This window comes from Rutidosis leptorrhynchoides, chromosome 4 (assembly GCF_046630445.1).
Source record: "Rutidosis leptorrhynchoides isolate AG116_Rl617_1_P2 chromosome 4, CSIRO_AGI_Rlap_v1, whole genome shotgun sequence".
Lineage (NCBI taxonomy): Eukaryota > Viridiplantae > Streptophyta > Magnoliopsida > Asterales > Asteraceae > Rutidosis > Rutidosis leptorrhynchoides.
In genome coordinates this window covers 507,480,475-507,503,437 of record NC_092336.1, presented here as the reverse complement: position 1 = coordinate 507,503,437, position 22,963 = coordinate 507,480,475, and positions in this window count along the sequence as shown.

Below are 22,963 nucleotides of genomic sequence, written 5' to 3'. Positions count from 1 at the left end.
AAATCTATTTTCTTTGTCTGTGATCAAATTCGTTACGCTTCCGGGGTTGTGAATCTTAATGTTATGTAGGTAAATTGGAAGCATTTGGTACGACTCTTCACTACTCCCACGAAGCATCTGTAATGTATGACATTTAGCCCTCCATGCTTGATTGTAAGATATGCTGACACCGAATCAGCTGCCTATATCCGCACGTATATCGTTTGCTTTATATTCCCGGTTTGCAGATTTGAATGAATCCACAAGCATACTACCCAACACCTTTTTGGTTGCATGTTTATTGTTTCCCATAATTAGTGTGCGTGAGCATGTGTGTACGTCATGCAGTTTCTTTACCATAAAGTTTTCAGTGAATCGTATTCTGTAAGCACTACATTTTCACTCACAGTTTAGCAACACACATTTAGCGGTGTATCGAGATTTGTCTGACTTTACAGGCTTTATTTGGAAGTTTTCTTCAAGACATTTTGTAAATAGGGTGTTTATAAACTCTTCTTTGTTCAAGAAAGTTTGACGGACTTTAATTAAATCTGACACCCTATACGTGGTTGGTATTTCAGTCGTCTGTTCGCGCTCTTCCTCATGCTGACTCAAAAGAGTTGGCATATTCCAGAACGGATCTAGCTTTTCTTCTTCATATTGGAATTCTGCATCTCGGTCTTTTCCTCCATCTGAATCACTATCTTCGACAAGAGGTACCTCAAACAGGTGGTCTAATTCTTTAATTTTACATACGTTTTCAAGACCATAGTTATGCAAATCAAACTCTTCTGTGTTTGGAAGTGGCAATTCAGGTTCTTCCACTTCCAAATTGTTACTTGCGAGGTTTTCTTCGGTATCATGTTGTAGTAAGAATTGTTTTGGTTGGTGTTTTGGTGGTTTTGGTGATTTTGGTTTTTTTGGTGCCTCTTTTTCTTGGTTTTGTTGTAGTAGTGGCTGGATTGTCGAGTATTTTGTTTCTAGATTTCGTTGTGGCTGATGCATTATTACTCTATCGACAATATAAATATCAATAGGACCATTTACAATTGCATATTGTAAAAACTCTTGAAAGTCTTCATCATCATCAGTAATATCAAAAACTTGATTATTAAAAATGTATCTCATTGAAACAGCTGCATTGGTGGGAAGTCAATCTTTTTAAGAACATTTTTTAACAATATTCTCCGATTCATGATTTTACGGGCGCAATTAGGAGTCTTAACCGAATTCTAAAATAATCTCGTGGCATATATATGGGTAAATCTCGTGGCATATATATGGGTATGTTGTTAATGTACTCAAAAGAACCCCCACAACATATATTAACAATAAATTTATCATCATTAACACAATTCATAATGACAAAAATTAGTGAAAAAATGGTTAAAATAGTACCTTAACGTGGGTATAAGCTCTGCATTGAAAACTTTTGAAATTTTTATGAGACTGTGATTTCAAAGTCTCAGGGTCAATCTATATATAGGGACAAAATATTATCCGTAAAAATCTAGGATATCTGACGAAATCTTATCCACAAAATCGTATTTCTGATCAGATAAGGTCGCAAGTTTGCAAGACGCAAGGACGCAAGCTTGCGCCTTGCGAGGGCAACTCGCAAGGCACCTTGCGTCTTGCGAGGGCAACCTGGCAAATTTTTTTTTTTTGGGCTCCAGCGCAAGAAACTTGCTGGAAATGGGCATTTTGGCTATAATCCCATCCGTTTAAATGCATTTACATTTCCTACCGGCAACATAATTAATCCTAAACTTGTTAAAGCTTTGCATCCGTCAATATCCTCTCCCCAAGTTAGCAATTCTTCAAAACCCAACTTGGCAGATGAGAATGTATGTTGTTGATGACCCAGAGCTTTATTCATACTATATGCAAGCTGTACATTTGTGGAAATATAAGCTGTTTGCAGAAAACCATCTTGGATTTTATCCCTTGTGAAATGACAATATATGTCAAGATGTTTTGTTCGATCATATGATAACAAGGAGTGGCTGCTATTTGTTGAGCCGATTTGTTATCACAAAAGAGTGTAATCGGTACCTTGACATGTTTATGTAAATCTTTCAAATGCTAAGTTGACCAAACCAATTCACATGTGTTAGTATCCATACTTCTATATTTTGCTTCAGTTGATGAACGAGGAATTGTAGTTTGTTTCTTCATTTTTCATGAGACTAATGCATGCCCCAGAAAAATACAATAGCCAATAAGTGATTTTCTTGTCATAAAACATGATGCCCCATCAACATCACTAAACCTTGCAACTTTCAATTGAGGTTGCACAGGGTAAAATAGTCCTTTGAAAATGGTACCTTTGAGATATCGTAGCAAATGTGATGCAGTATGCATATGCTCCTCTTTTGGTGCAGAAACAAATTGACTCAAATGTTGGACTGATAATAAATATCTGGACGTGTCATAGACAAATATAATAGTCTGCCAACTAGCCTTTTACATAAATCGGGATAAGTCAAAGGTTAACCTTTTGTCAAATATAGCTTTAGATGTCTAGGCAAAGAAAATTGATTGGTTTACAAGATGTTAAAGTGTTAAACCACTATCCTTTAGCAAATCCAAAATATACTTTCTTTGGTGTAGATATGTGCCTTTGGCAGTTTTACATAACTCTATGCCAAAAAAGTACTTTGCTAATCTCAAATAATTAATAATGAACCTACTATCCAATGACCTTTTGACAGATTCAATCTCATTTTCTGAATTTCTAGTAATCAAAATGTCATCCACATACACCACAAAAGCAGTCACGTCTTATCTTTTCCTTTTACAAATAAGGAGTAATCATGTTTGAACTATAAAAAACCAGATGACAACAAATAGTTTGTCAATTCATGATTACATTGCCTTGAAGCTTGTTTTAATCCATACAATGACTTGTTTAATTTGCAAACTTGACCCTCAACTTCTTTTGTACAGCCTTCTGGTGGTAACATTTATATATCATCTTCTACATATCCATGAAGGAAGGCACTATTTACATCTAATTGATGTAAAGGCCACTGTTTAGCAGTGGCAATAGCTATCAAAACTATCACAGTAGTAGATTGAGCAACTGGTGAGAATATATGCTTATTATCCGCACCTTCTTTCTGATTGAATCCTCTTACCACCAATCTTTCCTTTAACCTCTCAACAATTCCATCCAGATTGTATTTTATCTTGTAAACTCATTTGGAAGTGATAGCCTTTTGGTTTGGAGGTAAAGTACTCAATTTCCAAATGGTATTATGTTCCAAGGCATTAATTTCCTTTGCCTTTGCTTCTGCCCATCCTGGATGTGCAGATGTGATATCGCGCCAATTATAAATATATTTATCGCGATATCCGTTCTTATGGTTATGAATTGTTCTATACTTTGATATATTGAGGTTATTGTGTTTAATTAAATGTGTTCTTTAATAGATCTACTGTTATGATTGTTTATATACTTTAATTCAATTATATGAATTATTGACTAGTTATTGTGAGATAATTAGTGATAAATAGTTCATACTTTAACACTTAGTGATTTAGGCATCTACATGTGAGTGTGGATGGTAATTGAATGGTATTGTGACAACATAATTGTGTAGACTATTTTGAGTGATCTTAATAGGGTAGGTTTTACGTGAGTTTGACTAAGGAAGAGTCTCATTGATTAAACAGGGTAAAATCTATGAATAATGTTTATGTGAATTTACTAAGTTCATTAGATCTTAGTTATTGATATTGTGAAATTTATATAACTATTTACGTATGGGGAGTGATATGTACACAAACTCAATTTATTATGTAAACAACTATCATGCTTTACAGTGTTGTATTGTACAACAATGTAAAGCATGATGGTTGTGTATATAACAAAAATAGGTTGTGTACATATCATCACCCTTTACTTATACCTTAATAATGGCTTTAATTGTAAAAGAACAATGCTAGTCATTTGTTGAGCATTAAAGTGAACACTTCTTCTCTAATCTGGTTATTCATTTAGTTTATATTCGTTTACTTTAGTTTAAGTTCAATTAAAAACTCCCCATTTAGTTAGGATAATTATTAGTTTTTAAAATTTTAGTTAACTGCTCTATGTGGAACGAAATGGTATTTTGCATACTAATTATACTCGATCGGGATTAGCTGCCCGATTTAGTATGATAATTGTTAAGAATTTTGCTAGTTATTTTATAAGTTAGATTTCACACATCAAGATGTGTAACGACCCGACTTTTTTGACTTATATTTGTGCTTTTTACTTTCACAAAACTGTGTATTGGTGCGTACTGAGCTATATTATATTCTGGGATCTTAATTCATTTTGATTACTTTCGTTTATATTTTAAAATGTGCTATTAAGTACTTAGTTACTTAACTTGATCCCCGAATGCTTTTATGACCGTTGGTGTCACTTGTCGTTTAAAGCGAGCTACGTACTTGGTACACGTTTAACTTTTGTCATAATTGAAATATTATGACTACATAAAACTAATTGTTATTTTCTAATGACAATTGCTTGGCTTATTGGTTGCTTAATTACACTTAGTAATTTACTAATGCACACTAGTTAGTCTTATTGGACTTTTTATCTTAATGGTCTTAAGCCCACCATACTCTAGCTAATGGACCATTGAATTAGCCCAACTTTAATGGATTTATGACCCATTAAGAAGTAGGACAAAAACCCATTAAGATGAACCAACATACTAGCATTTTTGTTAACCATTACTACACATGTTGCATAGGATCCCAACAACAAGCACCACCTTTAGACCACCACCATGCAAAAAGCAAAGTTTGTCCCCCCTTGTCCCCCTAGGCCGTCGGCCAACCATCACCTCCACCACTATATATATATCAAGCCTTGATCCTTCATTTAACACTTGATCTCATTCTCATTTTACATACACTTGCTCTCTAATTTTCTCTCTAGTCTTTCTCACACTAAAATTGTAAGTTTTAAATTTTCTTCTTCTTCTTCTTCTTCTTTTCTTCTTAATCACGATATCATCATCATCATAAGATCAAGCTTTTTAGCTTTTTGATCTTGTTATATATTGTAGATTCAAACTTTGAAGATCTAACCTTGTGTTTATGATCTTCATGAAACTTGAAGATCTAACCTTTTACTTTAAAGATCTTCAACAACATGAAAGATTCAAGATTTCTAGCTTTGAATCTTCATTACCTTGTTGGATCTAAGTTTTCTAGCTTATGATCTCTTTATTTTTGTTAAAAGATCAGAACTTGTGTTTATGATCTTCATGAAACTTGAAGATCTAACCTTTTACTTTAAAGATCTTCAAGAACATAAAAGATTCAAGCTTTCTAGCTTTGAATCTTCATTACTTTGATGGATCTAAGCTTTATAGCTTAAGATCACTTTATTTTTGCTAAAAGATCAAAACTTGTGTTTATGATCTTCATAAAACTTGAAGATCTAGCTTTTTGCTTTAAAGATCTTCAAGAACATAAAAGATTCAATCTTTCTAGCTTTGAATCTTCATTACTTTTATGGATCTAAGCTTTATAGCTTAAGATCACTTTGTTTTTACTAAAAGATCAAAACTGGTGTTTATGATCTTCATGACACTTGAAGATCTAGCTTGTTGCTTTAAAGATCTTCAAGGACATAAAAGATTCAAGCTTTCTAGCTTTGAAATCTCATAATTATTGTTAAGGGATCCAAGCTTTCTAGCTTAGGGTTTCATTACTTTGTTTGATCTAAGTTATGTGACTTAAGGTCTTGCTTGATTTGAATCAAAGTTTGTAGCTTTAATCTTGAATAGAACTTGTATTTGTGTTAAGACTAAGAACATGATGTAACCTTGGTTCATCATCCTTCTAAAACTCTTAAGTGAGTTGTATTTCTTCTTAGTCTTGACATTGTGTGTTGATGGTTGAAACTTGGTCAAAGTGATGCTAAAACATCAAGAGTTGTACACTTGAGGTTTATACGCATCAAGGATGAGAACCGTGATGAGCATCAAGCACCAAGAAACCCACCGGAGCAATTATTTTCTATTTTTCGGGGTCTGATCACACTCCTGGGGCTTTCGGAAAGTTGATTTTCAGATAGTTCGGTTGGAGTAGATTACTTTTCGTTTAAGACTAGCCTAAATCCGATATACGGTTTAGGATTTATAGCATTCCGAAAAGCACTACGCCTTTGTAATGACGTGCTGAAATTTCTGACCTACTCGCGTTTGAACCTTCGCCACGGCCAAACGACTTCGAGTTAGGATCTAAGAATTGAAAAGCGGTAAGAGGACTCACATATGGAGCCTTGGTCACTGACCACGCGTCTTTTCGATTTGTGTATAGGTCGTAGCAGCTGTTCGAAGTCAGCCTTTTGTTTCGATCTCTATTCTTGTTGAAAACTTACTTTATCTTTTACGAATGATGATGATGATACTTAAGACTTAACTTATTTACTTTTAAACCTTTTGGGACAATTTACTGACTTAGTAACCATTGACTTAGGTTGAGGACCTTTTGGATCGACCAACTTACTTGTTTGGACCGACTTACTACTTGCTTACATTTTCGTATCGATTTTACCGCACATTCACTGTGAGTTATAGCTCCCTTTCTACTTTACTATTTTTAGGACTGAGAATACATGCGCTTTTTATGTTTTACATACTAGACACGAGTACTTAAACTTTATATATGTGTGGGTGACATAACGGCACAAACATTCCCCTTAGCTCGGTAACGTTTAACTATTGGTTTTTGAACCAGTAGACGCGAATCTTAGATATGGATCCATAGGGTTTGACATCCCCACTCGGGCTAGTCACACTAGCATTTAACGGGTTTTTAATACTTCGTAAACATACGCACTCGCCCAGTGTACTTTTAGGGGGTGATATATTACTTGTTAAGTTAGTTACCGGGTGCCCACGGATAAGCATATACTTTTCATACTGTTTCGAATACGAAATCTCGTGGTCTACATTACATTGTTGATTACAAACAAACTATAGCTCACCAACATTCGTGTTGACATTTTAAAGCATGTATATCTCATGTGCCTAGATGTTGTTGCTTCCGCTGTTGGACTTGCGGTTATAGTCTTGGTGTTATAGACTTGCTGTTACAGACTCGCTGTGTTAGACTTCCGCTGCATTGTTTAGAGATGTCTCAAGCATGGAACTTTTATTTTGCATTCACAACTTATGTTATTTTTGAACAATGGCTTTGTAATGACCTTTGTATCACGTACTTATGTTGATGCTTTCTATTCGTAGAAGCACGTTATCTTTTGTAAAACATTTGACATTGGTAAAGACGTTATCTTTTCATGAATGCAAAACTTGTTTTAAAACAGTATATAGTGTTATACCGTGTAATGGACCTGTTGTTGATGATCCGTACACTTTGATTTTTACGGGGCATCACATTTGGTATCAGAGCATTGGTTGTAGGGAATTAGGTTGCATTAGTGTGTCTTGACCGAGTTGAGTAGGATTCACTAATAGGACTAATCTACAACTTGCTCGTTTACTTGTTTCTGCTGAACTGCTGCATGTTACTGCTTACTTTTACTGCTATATGATCTTGCTGTATGCTATTGCTTATTCTCGATACTGCATGCTACTATCTGCTTTTGATTACATGTTACTTCTGTTTGATACTGTTATTATTGCCATGCTATGTACTGCTGTAGACGATCTAGGCTGCTGTAGTTATGCCTAATTACATGCTTGCTATATGTCTTACTAACATGAAAAAAGTTATTTTTCCTTGTTCAGATGTCGGACATGCCGCCCATGACCATTGACTTTGAGAGTGATTCAGATACGTCTGCTACCTCGCCTACTATTGTTGCTGACTCACCGTTACCCTTCGGCGACTCTGGCGATTCGTCTTCTGGGGATAGTAGACACGCACCTGACCTAATGGATATCTCCGACAGAGACGAGGATCCCGAGGAGATCCCAGCTCCACCCAGCCCTAGACTCCCGAGGCCACAACATCATTCTGATGATACTGTGATCCCTGGGGGAAACGAGGGTGGTCCCTTCCGTAAAGAGCGTGGACATTGGGTTAGACGCACCGCTGACGGGAGAGTCGTGCTGATTACACATGGCAGATACCGGGCCATGACCACCGGCCAGACACTTCCTCCCGCCCGTGATGTGCCTGCACTACCTTCAGACAATTCGGACGGTTCATCATCCGATGACACCAATGAGGAAGATCCCGAGGAGGATTCTGAGGAGGACCCCGAGGAGGAGCCTGTACCGCCACCCTCTACCCCGCCGAAGAAACGGTACCGCTATGATGGTACCATTATTCCAGGGTTTAATGGAGGTAAGCCGTTCGTGAACGCACATGGACAGTTGGTTAGGGTCACAGCCCGTAAGCGGGTTGTTCCGTATCCTGCTGATCCATTTGTGCGTAAGGTTGCCTACACTGTGTCATATACTTCTAGTGTTACATCTGCACCATCTGGACCATCTGCACCACCGGCACCACCTACACCACCTGCACCCCACCCATCGAGGAGCTGATGAGGGAAGTGCATGCCTTACGTGCTCGGGTGACTGAGCTCAAGGACTAAGTGTCCCACATGATGGAAATCATTTACCCACCTTCACCCTAGGACTATTGTATTAGATTTCATTATGTATTTTTGTTAGTAGTTTCACGATTTCATTCATGTATGTGCGAAACCTTATGTAGTTGTATGCAAATTTTCTTATTATGAATGGAATTACTGTTGTGTGAATTATTGTACGGCGTTTTGTTTAAGTTATTACATGCTGGTTTTGGGCTATCTGCAACTAGTTTGCCATGCTTAGTTAACGTGTGTTGTGTTGGTTCCATGTTGATTACCTTATGCTGTGACGTTATCGAGTATTGATTAATGGATTTTGACTTAAGTCGAAATTATTGTTTGGAAGATCAATGGCAAACGGAAGAGGTCCAAGAGAAATGCCCACTGCAGCGCAAATTGAGGAGATGATAGCTGCTCGAGTAGCCGCAGCTATGGCGGATGCCAACCCTGCACAAGCTCCAATGGCGAACCGGATTGCTCAGAACGGGTGCACTTACAAAGAGTTCATGAGTTGCAAGTCACAAAATTTTAGTGGAACGGAAGGGCCAGTTGGGCTAACGAGATGGTTTGAAAAGTTGAAATCGGTGTTCCGTGTGAGTAACTGCTCCTAAGTGAACAAGACTAAGTTCGCATCCTGCACACTATCGGATGGCGCTCTGACATGGTGGAACACACTCTCCCAGGCTCAGGGAATTGATGAAGATTATGTAACACCATGGGAGGAGTTTAAGAGAGCTATGATCGAGGAATACTGCCCCAGAACTGAAATTTAGAAAATGGAAGCGGAGGTTTGGGAACTGAAGGTTGTAGGAACTGACCTTGATGGCTATAACCGAAGGTACTTGGAGTTAGCCTTGATGTGCCCCACAATGGTTACTCCTGAATTTAAGCGATTGGAATGGTATCTGTGGGGACTTCCCAAGGACATTCAGGGAAATGTCACTTCTTCGAAACCAGCAAACGTCCCGAAAGCTATGCGCATGGCGTACACCCTGATGAATCAAATTACCCGCCAAGAGCCAGAGAAGGTGAAATCTGAATCGGGAGCTAGTAATGGGAAACGTAAATGGGATGGAAATAATGGTAAAGGTTTTGATCAGAACCCAGCCAAGAGGCATGAGAACTTTAAGGGAAACAATGACTGGAGGAACCCTAACCCTAACTACAAAGGTAGCCTTCCTCAGTGTAAGAGATGCTACAAGCATCATATTGGATACTGCAACATAGTGTGTGAGAAGTGTAAAAGGGCTGGACACATCGGCAGAGATTGTAAGAGCAACACCCCAGCTATAAGGACAAACCCTAATGGACCGATGAAGTGCTTTGAGTGCGGTCAGCAGGGCCACTTCAAGAATGAATGTCCTAACAAGAAGAAGGATGGCGGTCCAGAACGTGGAAGAGTCTTCAACATGAACGCCAGAGATGCCCGCGAGGATCCTGACTTGGTTACAGGTACATTCACTATCAATAAACTATTAGCTTCTGTCTTGTTTGATACTGGTGCCGATAGGAGTTATATATGTAGACACTTTTGCTCTAAGATAGATTGGTCGTTAGTTCCTTTGGATGCGAGTATACTTGTCGAGGTGGCCAATGGGAAACAGGAGAAAGTTGACCAAATTGGCCGAGGAGGTATAATAAACTTAGGTGGTGTGGATTTTGAGATTGATTTGATACCCATTAAGTTAGGGAGCTTTGATGTGATAGTCGGTATGGACTGGTTGTCCAAGGTAAAAGCAGAAGTTATCTGTGGAGAGAAGATTCTTCGTATACCTTGCGAAGATGGTGAGCCACTAATTGTTTACGGGGAGAGACGTAGCCCAAAGCTGAACCTTATTAGTTGCATGAAGGCACAAAAGGTCATGAAAAAGGGGCGTTTTGCTATTTTGGCGCATGTGAAGAAGTTAGAAACTGAGGAGAAAAGCGTGAAGGACGTACCGATTGTGAACGAATTTCCTGAAGTTTTTCCAGAAGAGTTGCCGGGATTACCCCCGCTGCAATCAGTAGAGTTTTAGATCGATCTAGTGCCAGGAGCTGCACCTGTAGCTCGCGCACCTTATCGACTTGCACCTTCTGAACTGCAAGAGTTGCAGAGTCAACTTCATGAATTGCTAGACCGTGGATTTATTCGACCGAGTTCATCGCCCTGGGGCGCACCTGTTTTGTTTGTGAAGAAGAAGGACGGATCTTTCCGCATGTCTATCGATTATCGTGAACTGAACAAGTTAACGATCAAGAATCGGTATCCCCTTCCCAGGATTGACGATCTATTCGATCAGCTGCAAGGATCAAGCGTTTACTCGAAGATTGATTTGCGATCAGGTTATCACCAGTTGAGGGTGAAGGAGAGCGATGTACTTAAGACTGCATTCCGAACTCGTTATAGTCATTATGAGTTTCTTGTAATGCCATTTGGTTTAACTAACGCACCTGCCGTGTTTATGGATCTTATGAATCGCGTATGCAAGCCGTACCTAGACAAATTCGTTATCGTATTCATAGACGATATCCTAATCTATTCCAAAAGCAAAGAACAACATGAGCAACATCTTTGACTCGTGCTTGAACTCTTAAGACAAGAGCAACTCTATGCCAAATTCTCCAAGTGTGAATTTTGGTTGAAGGAAGTTCAATTTCATGGCCACGTTGTTAGTAGCCAAGGTATCAAAGTCGATCCCGCGAAAATCGAAGCCATTAGTGAAATGTCCCATTCATATTGATTATAAACGTTCCATATTAATTGATTTCATCGCGAGGTTTTAACCTCTATATGAGACGTTTTTCAAAGACTGCATTCATTTTTAAAACAACCATAACCTTTATTTTATCGATAAAGGTTTAAAAAGCATTACGTAGATTATCATTATGATAATGATAATCTAAAATATACCATTTACACACGACCATTACATAATGGTTTACAATAAGAATATATTACATCAAAAATAAGTTTCTTGAATGCAGTTTTTACACAATATCATACAAGCATGGACTCCAAATCTTATCCTTATTTTAGTATGCAATAGCGGAAGCTCTTAATAATCACCTGAGAATAAACATGCTTAAAACGTCAACAAAAATGTTGGTGAGTTATAGGTTTAACCTATATATTATCAAATCATAATAATAGATCACAAGATTTCATTTTTATAACACATCTCATATCAGGCATTTCGCAAACTGCATAGAGATAAAAATCATTCATATGTTGAATACCTGGTAACCGACGTTAACTTAATGCATAGAATATCCCCAAAACAGAACCTCTCGTCTGTATAATAATCTCGAAGTACTAAACCATCCATAACTTGAATGGGGGTTGTTAAGCCCAATAGATCTATCTTTAGGATTCGCGTCAATTAGGGGCCATTTTCCTAATTCTTAGGTTACCAGACTTGAAGGGCGATATTCGGTTTAATAATCTAACCATAGAATGTATTTTTGCGTACTTGTGTCTATTTTGTAAAACATTTATAAAGCTGCATGTATTCTCATCCCAAAAAAAAAATTAGATTGTAAAAGTGGGACTATAACTCACTTTCACAGATTTTTACTTTGTCGGGAAGTAAGATTTGACCACTGGTCGATTCACGAACCTATAACAAATATGTACATATATATCAAAGTATGTTCAAAATATATTTACAACATTTTTATTACGTTTTAATGATTAGAGTTTGTTAAGTCAGCAGTCCTCGTTAGTAACTTACAACTAGTTGTCCACAGTTAGATGTACATAATAAAGTGATATATACTATCTCGAATCAATCCACGACCCAGTGTCTACAAGTTTCAGACTCGATCACAACTCAAAGTATATATATTATTTTGGAATCAACCTCAACCCTGTATAGCTAACTCAAACATTACTGCATATAGAGTGTCTATGGTTGTTCTGAAAAATATATATAGATGGGTCGATATGATATGTTAAAACATTGTATATGTGTCTATGGTATCCCAAGATTTCATAATATGTATAATACAATATAAATTAGTTAGGATATGTTTAGTCTAGATTTATTACAAAATTTTCGTAGCTAAAACTAGCAAATTTATCCAATTTTGTCTTACCCGTCATTTCTTCGTTTCAAATCAGTTTTGAGTGATTCAAGTTGCTATAGTTTCATATTGAACTTAAATTTATGAATCTAAATAGAAATAGTATAAGTTTATAGTCGAAAATACAGGTTACAAGTCAATATTATAAGAGGTAGTCATTTCAGTCGAAAGAACGACGTCTTGATGACCATTTTGAAAAACATACTTCCACTTTGAGTTTAACCATGATTTTTTAGATATATTTTCATGTTCATAAGAAAAATCATTTTCCCATAAGAACAACTTTTAAATCAAAGTTTATCATAGTTTTTAATTAACTAACCCAAAACAGCCCGCGGTGTTACTACAACGGCGTATGTCCGGTTTTACGGTGTTCTTCGTGTTTCCAGGTTTTAAATCATTAAGTTAGCATATCATATAGATATAGAACATGTGTTTAGTTGATTTTAAAAGTCAAGTTAGAAGGATTAACTTTATTTGCGAACAAGTTTAGAATTAACTAAACTATGTTCTAGTGATTACAAGTTTAAATCTTCGAATAAGATAGCTTTATATGTATGAATCGAATGATGTTATGAACATCATTACTACCTTAAGTTTAGTAGGTAAACCTAATGGAAGTGACAAGAAATTATCTAGCTTTAAAAGATTCTTGGATGGCTTGAAGTTCTCAAAGTAGAATCATGACATGAAAACAAGTTCAAGTAAGATTTCTGCTCGAATTAAGATTTTTTACAGTTATAAAATTTGAATCAAAGTTTGAATATGAGTATTATCTTGAATTAGAGAGATAACCTACTGTAAGTAACAAAGGTTTCTTGATCTTGGATGATTACTTGGAATGGATTAGAAAGCTTGGAAGTAATCTTGCAAACTTGAAAGTGTTCTTGGTTTTATGAAACTAGAACTTATAGAATATATGAAGAACACTTAGAACTTGAAGATAGAACTTGAGAGAGATCAATTAGATGAAGAAAATTGAAGAATGAAAGTGTTTGTAGGTGTTTTTGGTCATTGGTATATGGATTAGATATAAAGGATGTGCAAGTTTATTTTCATGTAAATAATTCATGAATGATTTATAATATTTTCTGTAATTTTGTGAGATATTTCATGCTAGTTTCCAAATGATGGATCCTACATGTTTAGTGACTTACATAGGCTACTAAGGAGCTGATAATTGAAGTGTATATACCAATAGTATATACATTTAGAAGCTGTGTATTGTACGAGTACGAATACGGGTGCATACGAGTAGAATTGTTGATGAAAATGAATGAGGATGTAATTGTAAGCATTTTTGTTAAGTAGAAGTACTTTGATATGTGTATTGAAGTCTTTCAAAAGTGTACTAATACATCTAAATACACTACATGTATATATATTTTAACTGAGTCGTTAAGTCATCGTTAGTCGTTACATGTAAGTGTTGTTTTGAAACCTTTAAGTTAACGATCTTGTTAAATATAATTAATTCATTGTTATTATACATAAATGAGATGTTAAATTGTTATGTTAACATGATAACATGGTGTATGAATATATCTTAACATCATATATATGTTAAAATACTATTATAACGATAATCGTTACGTATATATATTGTTTCGAAATTCTTAAGTTAGTAGTCTTGTTTTACATATGTAGTTCATTGTTAATATACTTAATGATATATATAATTATCATTTTATCATGTTAAATATAGTGTAACAATATCTTAATATGATACATATGTATTTAGTTAGACGTTGTTATAACGATAATCGTTATATATATCGTTTCGAGTTTCTTAACTTAGTAGTCTCATTTTTATGTATATAACTCATTGTTAATATACCTAGTGATATACTTACTTATCATAATATCATGTTAACTATATATATATATATATATATATATATATCATCATCATCATCATCATCATCATATAGTTTTTACAAGTTTTAACGTTCGTGAATTGTCGGTCAACTTGGGTGGTCAATTGTCTACATGACACTCATTTCAAATAATCAAGTCTTAACAAGTTTTATTGCTTAACATGTTAGAAACATTTAATCATGTAAATATCAATTTCATTTAATATATATAAACATGGAAAAGTTCGGGTCACTACAATTAGCAAGTGGGAAACCCCCACTACTCCTACTCATATCCGCCAATTTTTAGGCCTCGCCGGTTATTATCGTCGATTCATCGAAGGTTTTTCTTTGATTTCACGCCCTTTAACCGCATTAACTCACAAAGGGAAGAAGTTCGTTTGGGCGGCCGAACAAGAGTCGACATTCCAAACCCTGAAGCAGAAATTAACCACCGCACCTATCTTATCCCTTTCCGAAGGCAGTAATGACTTCATTGTATATTGCGATGCCTTGAAACATGGTTTTGGGTGTGTACTGATGCAACGAAAGAACGTTATTGCTTACGCCTCCCGACAATTGAAGATTCACGAGCTAAAATACATGACTCGCGTTCTCGAGCTTAGAGCCGTTGTCTTTGCACTCAAACTGTGGAGACACTACCTTTACGGAACCAAAAGCACTATCTTCACCGACCACAAAAGCCTCCAACACATTTTTGATCAGAAGCAGCTGAACATGAGACAGCGACGGTGGATCGAGACGTTGAACGATTATGATTGTGAACTTCGTTACCATCATGGCAAGGAAAATGTTGTAGCCGATGCCTTGAGCCGAAAGGAGAGAATGGTACCTCTTCGTGTCTGAGCCTTAAACATCACCATCCACACGAATCTCAATAGTCAAATTCGTGTAGCCAGAGAGGAGGCTCTCAAGGATGAGAATATTTCTCATGAACGTTTGAACATTCTCGTCTCTCGATTTGAGGGTAAGGAGACTGGACTCTGATATTTCACTGAAAGAATTTGGGTACCTAGTTATGGGGATTTACGGAGCCTTATTCTCTACGAAGCCCACAAGTCAAGGAATTCGATTCTTCCAGGAGCTGGTAAGATGTACCACGATCTCAAGGAACAATATTGGTGGCCAAACCTTAAAAGGGATGTTGCTACTTATGTTGGAAAGTGTTTAACTTGTTCTAAGATCAAAGCCGAACATCAGAGGCCATCCGGGTTACTTCAGCAACCCGAAATCTCGCAATGGAAGTGGGAAAGAATAACGATGGACTTCATCACAAAACTACCAAAGACGGTAGGCGGATATGATACCATCTGAGTTATTATTGACCGTCTTACCAAATCTGCTCACTTCCTAGCCATGAAGGAAACTGATACGATGGACAAACTCGCGTAACTATACATAAAGGAAATTGTATCTCGTCACGGTGTACTCTTATCGATTATTTCAGATCGATATACCCGTTTCGCTTCTAGATTTTGGCGTTCCTTGCAAGAAGCCTTGGGAATACGTTTAGACATGAGTACCGCGTATCACCCATAAATCAACAGACAAAGTGAACGCACAATTCAAACCTTGGAGTACATGTTACGAGCTTGTGTTATTGATTTCGGAAAATCTTGGGAAAAGCATTTGCCTCTAGCCGAATTCTCTTAAAACAATAGCTATCACGCGAGCATTAAGGCCGCACCTTTCGAAGCTTTATATGGCCGTAAATGTCGTTCTCCTATTTGTTGGGCCGAAGTAGGTGAAAAACAAATCACCGGACCTGAACTCGTCCATGAAACAACCGAGAAAATTGTCCAAATTCAAGCAAGGCTCAAGACGGCCCGTGATCGTCAAAAGAGCTATGTCGACCTTAAATGTAAAGATCTCGAATTCCAAGTAGGTGACTGCGTGATGTTGAAAGTCGCACCATGGAAAGGTGTAATCCATTTCGGAAAGCGTGGTGTAGTGACCCGAACTTTTACATGTTTATATATATTAAATGAAATTGTTATTTACATGATTAAGTGTTTCCAATATGTTAAGCAATCAAACTTTTTAAGACTTGATTAATTGAAATAGGTTTCATATAGACAATTGACCACCCAAGTTGACCGGTGATTCACGAACGTTAAAACTTGTAAAAACTATATGATGACATATATATGGATATATATATATATAGTTAACATGATATTATGATAAGTAAACATATCATTAAGTATATTAACAATGAACTACATAGGTAAAAGCAAGACTACTAACTTAATGATTTTGAAACGAGACATATATGTAACGATTATCGTTGTAACGACATTTAATGTATATATATCATATTAAGAGATATTCATACATCATATTATCATGATAATATAATAATTTAAAATCTCATTTGATATTATAAACATTGGGTTAACAACATTTAACAAGATCGTTAACCTAAAGGTTCCAAAACAACACTTACATGTAACGACTAACGATGACTTAACGACTCAGTTAAAATGTATATACATGTAGTGTTTTAATATGTATTCATACACTTTTGAAAGACTTCAAGACACTTATTAAAATACTTCTACTTAACAAAAATTCTTACAATTACATCCTCGTTCAGTTTCATCAACAATTCTACTCGTATGCACCCGTATTCGTACTCGTACAATACACAGCTTTTAGATGTATGTACTATTGGTATATACACTCCAATGATCAGCTATTAGCAGCCCATGTGAGTCACCTAACACATGTGGGAACCATCATTTGGAAACTAGCATGAAATATCTCATAAAATTACAAAAATATAAGTAATCATTCATGACTTATTTACATGAAAACAAAATTACATATCCTTTATATCTAATCCATACACCAACGACCAAAAACACCTACAAACACTTTCATTCTTCAATTTAATTCATCTAATTGATCTCTCTCAAGTTCTATCTTCAAGTTCTAAGTGTTCTTCATAAATTCTAAAAGTTCTAGTTTCATAAAATCAAGAATACTTCCAAGATTGCAAGTTTACTCCAAGTTTTCTAAATCCATTCCAAGTAATCATCCAAGATCAAGAAACCTTTGTTACTTACAGTAGGTTATCTTTCTAATACAAGGTAATAATCATATTCAAACTTTAATTCAATTTCTATAACTATAACAATCTTATTTCGAGTGGAAATCTTACTTGAAATTGTTTTCGAGTCATGATTCTGCTTCAAGAACTTTCAAGCCATCCAAGGATCCTTTGAAGCTAGATCTATTTTTCTCATTTCCAGTAGGTTTATCCAAGGAACTTGAGGTAGTAATTATGTTCATAACATCATTCGATTCATACATAAAAAGCTGTCTTATTCAACGTTATAAACTTGTAATCACTAGAACATAGTTTAGTTAATTCTAAACTTGTTCACAAATAAAGTTAATCCTTCTAACTAGACTTTTAAAATCAACTAAAAACATGTTCTATATCTATATGATATGCTAACTTAATGATTTAAAAACCGGAAACACGATAAACACCATAAAACTGGATATACGCCGTCGTAGTAAAACCGGGGGCTGTTTTGGTTGGGATAATTAAAAGCTAAGAAGAACTTTGATTTAAAAGGGATACTTCTGTAAAAATGATTTTTTTTATGAACATGAAACTATATCCAAAAATCATGGTTAAACTCAAAGTGGAAGTATGTTTTCTAAAATGGTCATCTAGACGTCGTTCTTTCGACTGAAATGACTACCTTTACAAAAATGACTTGTAACTTATTCTTCCGACTATAAACCTATAATTTTTCTGTTTAGATTCATAAAATAGAGTTCAATATGAAACCATAGCAATTTGATTCGCTCAAAACGAATTTAAAATGAAGAAGTTATGGGTAAAACAAGATTGGATAATTTTTCTCATTTTAGCTACGTGAAAATTGGTAACAAATCTATTCCAACCATAACTTAATCAACTTGTATTGTATATTATGTAATCTTGAGATACCATAGACACGTATACAATGTTTCGACCTATCATGTCGACACATCTATATATATTTCGGAACAACCATAGACACTCTATATGTGAATGTTGGAGTTAGCTATACAGGGTTGAGGTTGATTCCAAAATAAATATAGTTTGAGTTGTGATCAATACTGAGATACGTATACGCTGGGTCGTGGATTGATTCAAGATAATATTTATCGATTTATTTCTGTACATCTAACTGTGGACAACTAGTTGTAGGTTACTAACGAGGACAGCTGACTTAATAAACTTAAAACATCAAAATGTATTAAAAGTGTTGTAAATATATTTTGAACATACTTTGATATATATGTACATATTTGTTATAGGTTCGTGAATCGACCAGTGGCCAAGTCTTACTTCCCGACGAAGTAAAAATCTGTGAAAGTGAGTTATAGTCCCACTTTTAAAATCTAATATTTTTGGGATGAGAATACATGCAGGTTTTATAAATGATTTACAAAATAGACACAAGTACGTGAAACTACATTCTATGGTTGAATTATCGAAATCGAATATGCCCCTTTTTATTAAAGCCTGGTAATCTAAGAATTAGGGAACAGACACTCTAATTGACGCGAATCCTAAAGATAGATCTATTGGGCCTAACAAACCCCATCCAAAGTACCGGATGCTTTAGTACTTCGAAATTTATATCATATCCGAAGGGTGTCCCGGAATGATGGGGATATTCTTATATATGCATCTTGTTAATGTCGGTTACCAGGTGTTCACCATATGAATGATTTTTATCTCTATGTATGGGATGTGTATTGAAATATGAAATCTTGTGGTCTATTATTATGATTTGATATATATATAGGTTAAACCTATAACTCACCAACATTTTTGTTGACGTTTTAAGCATGTTTATTCTCAGGTGATTATTAAGAGCTTCCGCTGTCGCATACTTAAATAAGGACGAGATTTGGAGTCCATGCTTGTATGATATTGTGTAAAAACTGCATTCAAGAAACTTATTTTATTGTAACATATTTGTATTGTAAACCATTATGTAATGGTCGTGTTTAAACAGGATATTTTAGATTATCATTATTTGATAATCTACGTAAAGCTTTTTAAAACCTTTATCTATGAAATAAAGGTTATGGTTTGTTTTAAAAATGAATGCAGTCTTTGAAAAACGTCTCATATAGAGGTCAAACCTCGCAACGAAATCAATTAATATGGAACGTTTTTAATCAATAAGAACGGGACATTTCAGTTGGTATCCGAGCGTTGGTCTTAGAGAACCAGAATTTTACATTAGTGTGTCTTATCGAGTTTGTTAGGATGCATTAGTGAGTCTGGACTTCGACCGTGTTTACTTGAAAAATGATTGCTTAACAAATTTTGTTGGAAACTATATATTTTTAACATGTGAATATTATGTGATATATTAATCTCTTAACGCGTTTGATATTATGTGATAGATGTCTACCTCTAGAACAAGTCCCATTGACTCACCTAATAATAATGAAGAGTCAAATGTATATTGGAATGATTCGTGGACTGATTCACAAGTTCCCGAAGAGGAACCGGAAGAAGAGTCGGAACCGGAAGAAGAATCGGAACCGGAAGAAGAATCGGAACCGGGTGAAGAAATAGAACCGGTGGGGGAAATAATAAAACGGTTAAGTAAAAGAAAATCCTCAACCAACCGACCAAGGTTAATTATGGTCAATGGTGTTTCCGCCAAGGAAGCAAAATATTGGGAGGATTACCAATTCTCCGATGAATCGGATTCCGACGAGAATTTCAATGATGTTATAGAAATTACGCCAACTGAATTTAAAAAGGCAAAAGAAAATAATAAGGGAAAGGGCATAAAAATAGAGAAATCTAATTCCAACCCCGATGAACTTTATATGTATCGTCAACCCCCGAAGTCCTTAAGTTGTAACAATGACCCGGGAACCTCTAAACCACCAGGTTTTTCTAAACCAATGTGGAAAACTACGGCTCGTATTAGGGGAACATCATATATCCCTAGAAACTTGGCAAAACGAACCAAAACTGAAGAAAAAGAAACAAGCGAGTCAGAATAAGATAGTTGTATTCGTGTGGTGTAATATATGTAATATAGTGTGCTTATGCTTTATGATATGTGTAAAAATTACTTGTATTAATAAGTATTTTTTTGTATGAATCTAACTCTTGTCTATTTTACAGTATAAAAACACAAAATGGATAGACAACCCAATATTTTAAGAGACCTACCCGGAGACATGATTGATGAAATCTTGTCTAGAGTCGGTCAGAATTCTTCGGCACAACTATTTAAGGCGAGATCAGTTTGTAAGACATTCGAAGAACGTTCCAAGAATGCCTTGGTTTATAAAAGGCTTTCGTTCGAAAGATGGGGGATATCACATTGGGAAATCCATAAGTTACGATGTGTTTACTTTGACGCATATATTGCGGGGAACCCAAATGCTATTTTACGCAATGGGTTAAGAAATTATTTTGACTCAATATATCCGAATATTGGACTTCGTGATTTATAAAAAGCGGCTAACATGCAACATAAAGAAGCATGTTATGCTTACGGATTAGTAATGTTCGCTTCTCACCAAAGTGAGAACAAGAACATCGGGCTACAACTATTAAACAAAACGTTCCCACAAGTGACGGAGTCGGTAATTGGGGTAAGAAATGAGGTTTTTAGATTGTTACGGGACTGTTGGACATTACGTAACCCTCGTCCCTTTGATGACATTACAACACGCTGTCTTATCAACGGCCATAACGGTTATGTTCTACAAGACCAAGGATGGGAAGTAATCCTAGTAAAACCAGAATGCATGACTTGTTTCTGGACGTATGAATTACGTGTCTTTATTGCCCTTGCTGAACGACTTGTGTACTAGCTAGAATTATCTTCACAACCATCTTGTATCAAATTTATTGTGTGCTATATTTCATGCTATATGTAAAATAAGCGGTATTGTAAGTTTATAAAATATTGTGTAAAAGTTTGAACGCGAAATATTATTATAATCAGTTTTTCATATAGAATTGTAGTAGTTGAATTGTATATTAGCTACTAAGTATGAACTTAACGGGTAGGTACTACCCGAATTTAAACTTATAAAATGCTAATATGAAGAAAAAGCTTTTATAAATGAGTTCATATTATGCTACGAAATACTATTAACTACTCTTAATATTCTGTATGATTAACTTGTTCCATTTGACTATTTTGAAGGAAATGGCACCGACTAATCGACACACTGTGAATATGAATGAAGAGGAATTTCGTACTTTTCTAGCTTCAAACATAGCCGCAGTACAGGCTGTGCTACATACCAATAATAACCTTGGATCTAGCAGTACAGGAAATCGTGTAGGATGCACCTACAAAGAATCCATTGCCTGCAAACCTTTGGAATTTGATGGAACCGAAGGACCGATCGGATTGAAACGGTGGACCGAGAAGGTCGAATCGGTGTTTGCCATAAGTAAGTGTACTGAAGAGGACAAAGTGAAGTACGCTACGCATACCTTCACAGGTTCTGCGTTAACATGGTGGAATACCTATCTAGAGCAAGTAGGACAAGACGATGCGTACGCACTACCGTGGTCAGCATTCAAGCACTTGATGAACGAGAAGTACCATCCCAGAACCGAGGTCAATAAGCTCAAGACAGAACTTAGAGGGTTACGAACCCAAGGATTTGATATTACCACGTACGAAAGACGATTCACATAATTGTGCCTATTGTGTCCGGGAGCATTCGAAGATGAGGAAGAGAAGATCGACGCGTTTGTGAAAGGATTACCGGAAAGAATCCAAGAAGATATAAGTTCACACGAGACCGCCTCCATACAACAGGCATGTAGAATGGCTCACAAACTAGTGAACCAGATTGAAGAAAGAATTAAAGAACAGACTGCTGAAGAGGCCAATGTGAAGCAAGTCAAAAGAAAGTGGGAGGAAAACGGTGATAAGAATCACCAATACAACAACAACAGCAATTACAACAATAATCGCAACAATTATCCCAACAATCGCAACATCAATCGCAACTACAACAAACGGCCCAACAACAACAACAACAATAACAACAACAACAACAACAAACACAGCAACTACAACAATCATCCCAACAACAATAATAACCACAACAACAACAACAATCAGAAGCAGCTATGCCAAAGGTGTGAAAAATATCACTCGGGGTTCTGCACCAAATTTTGCAACAAGTGTAAAAGAAATGGTCATAGCGCGGCGAAGTGTGAGGTCTACGGACCAGGGGTTAATAGAACAAAAGGAACAAATGGTGTCGGAACGAGTAATGGCGGAGCAAGTAATGTCGGAGCAAGTTATGCCAATGTAGTTTGTTATAAATGTGGAAAACCGGGCCACATTATTAGAAATTGCCCGAACCAGGAGAACACGAATGGACAAGGCCGCAGAAGAGTTTTCAATATTAATGCGGCAGAGGCACAGGAAGACCCGGAGTTTGTTACGGGTACGTT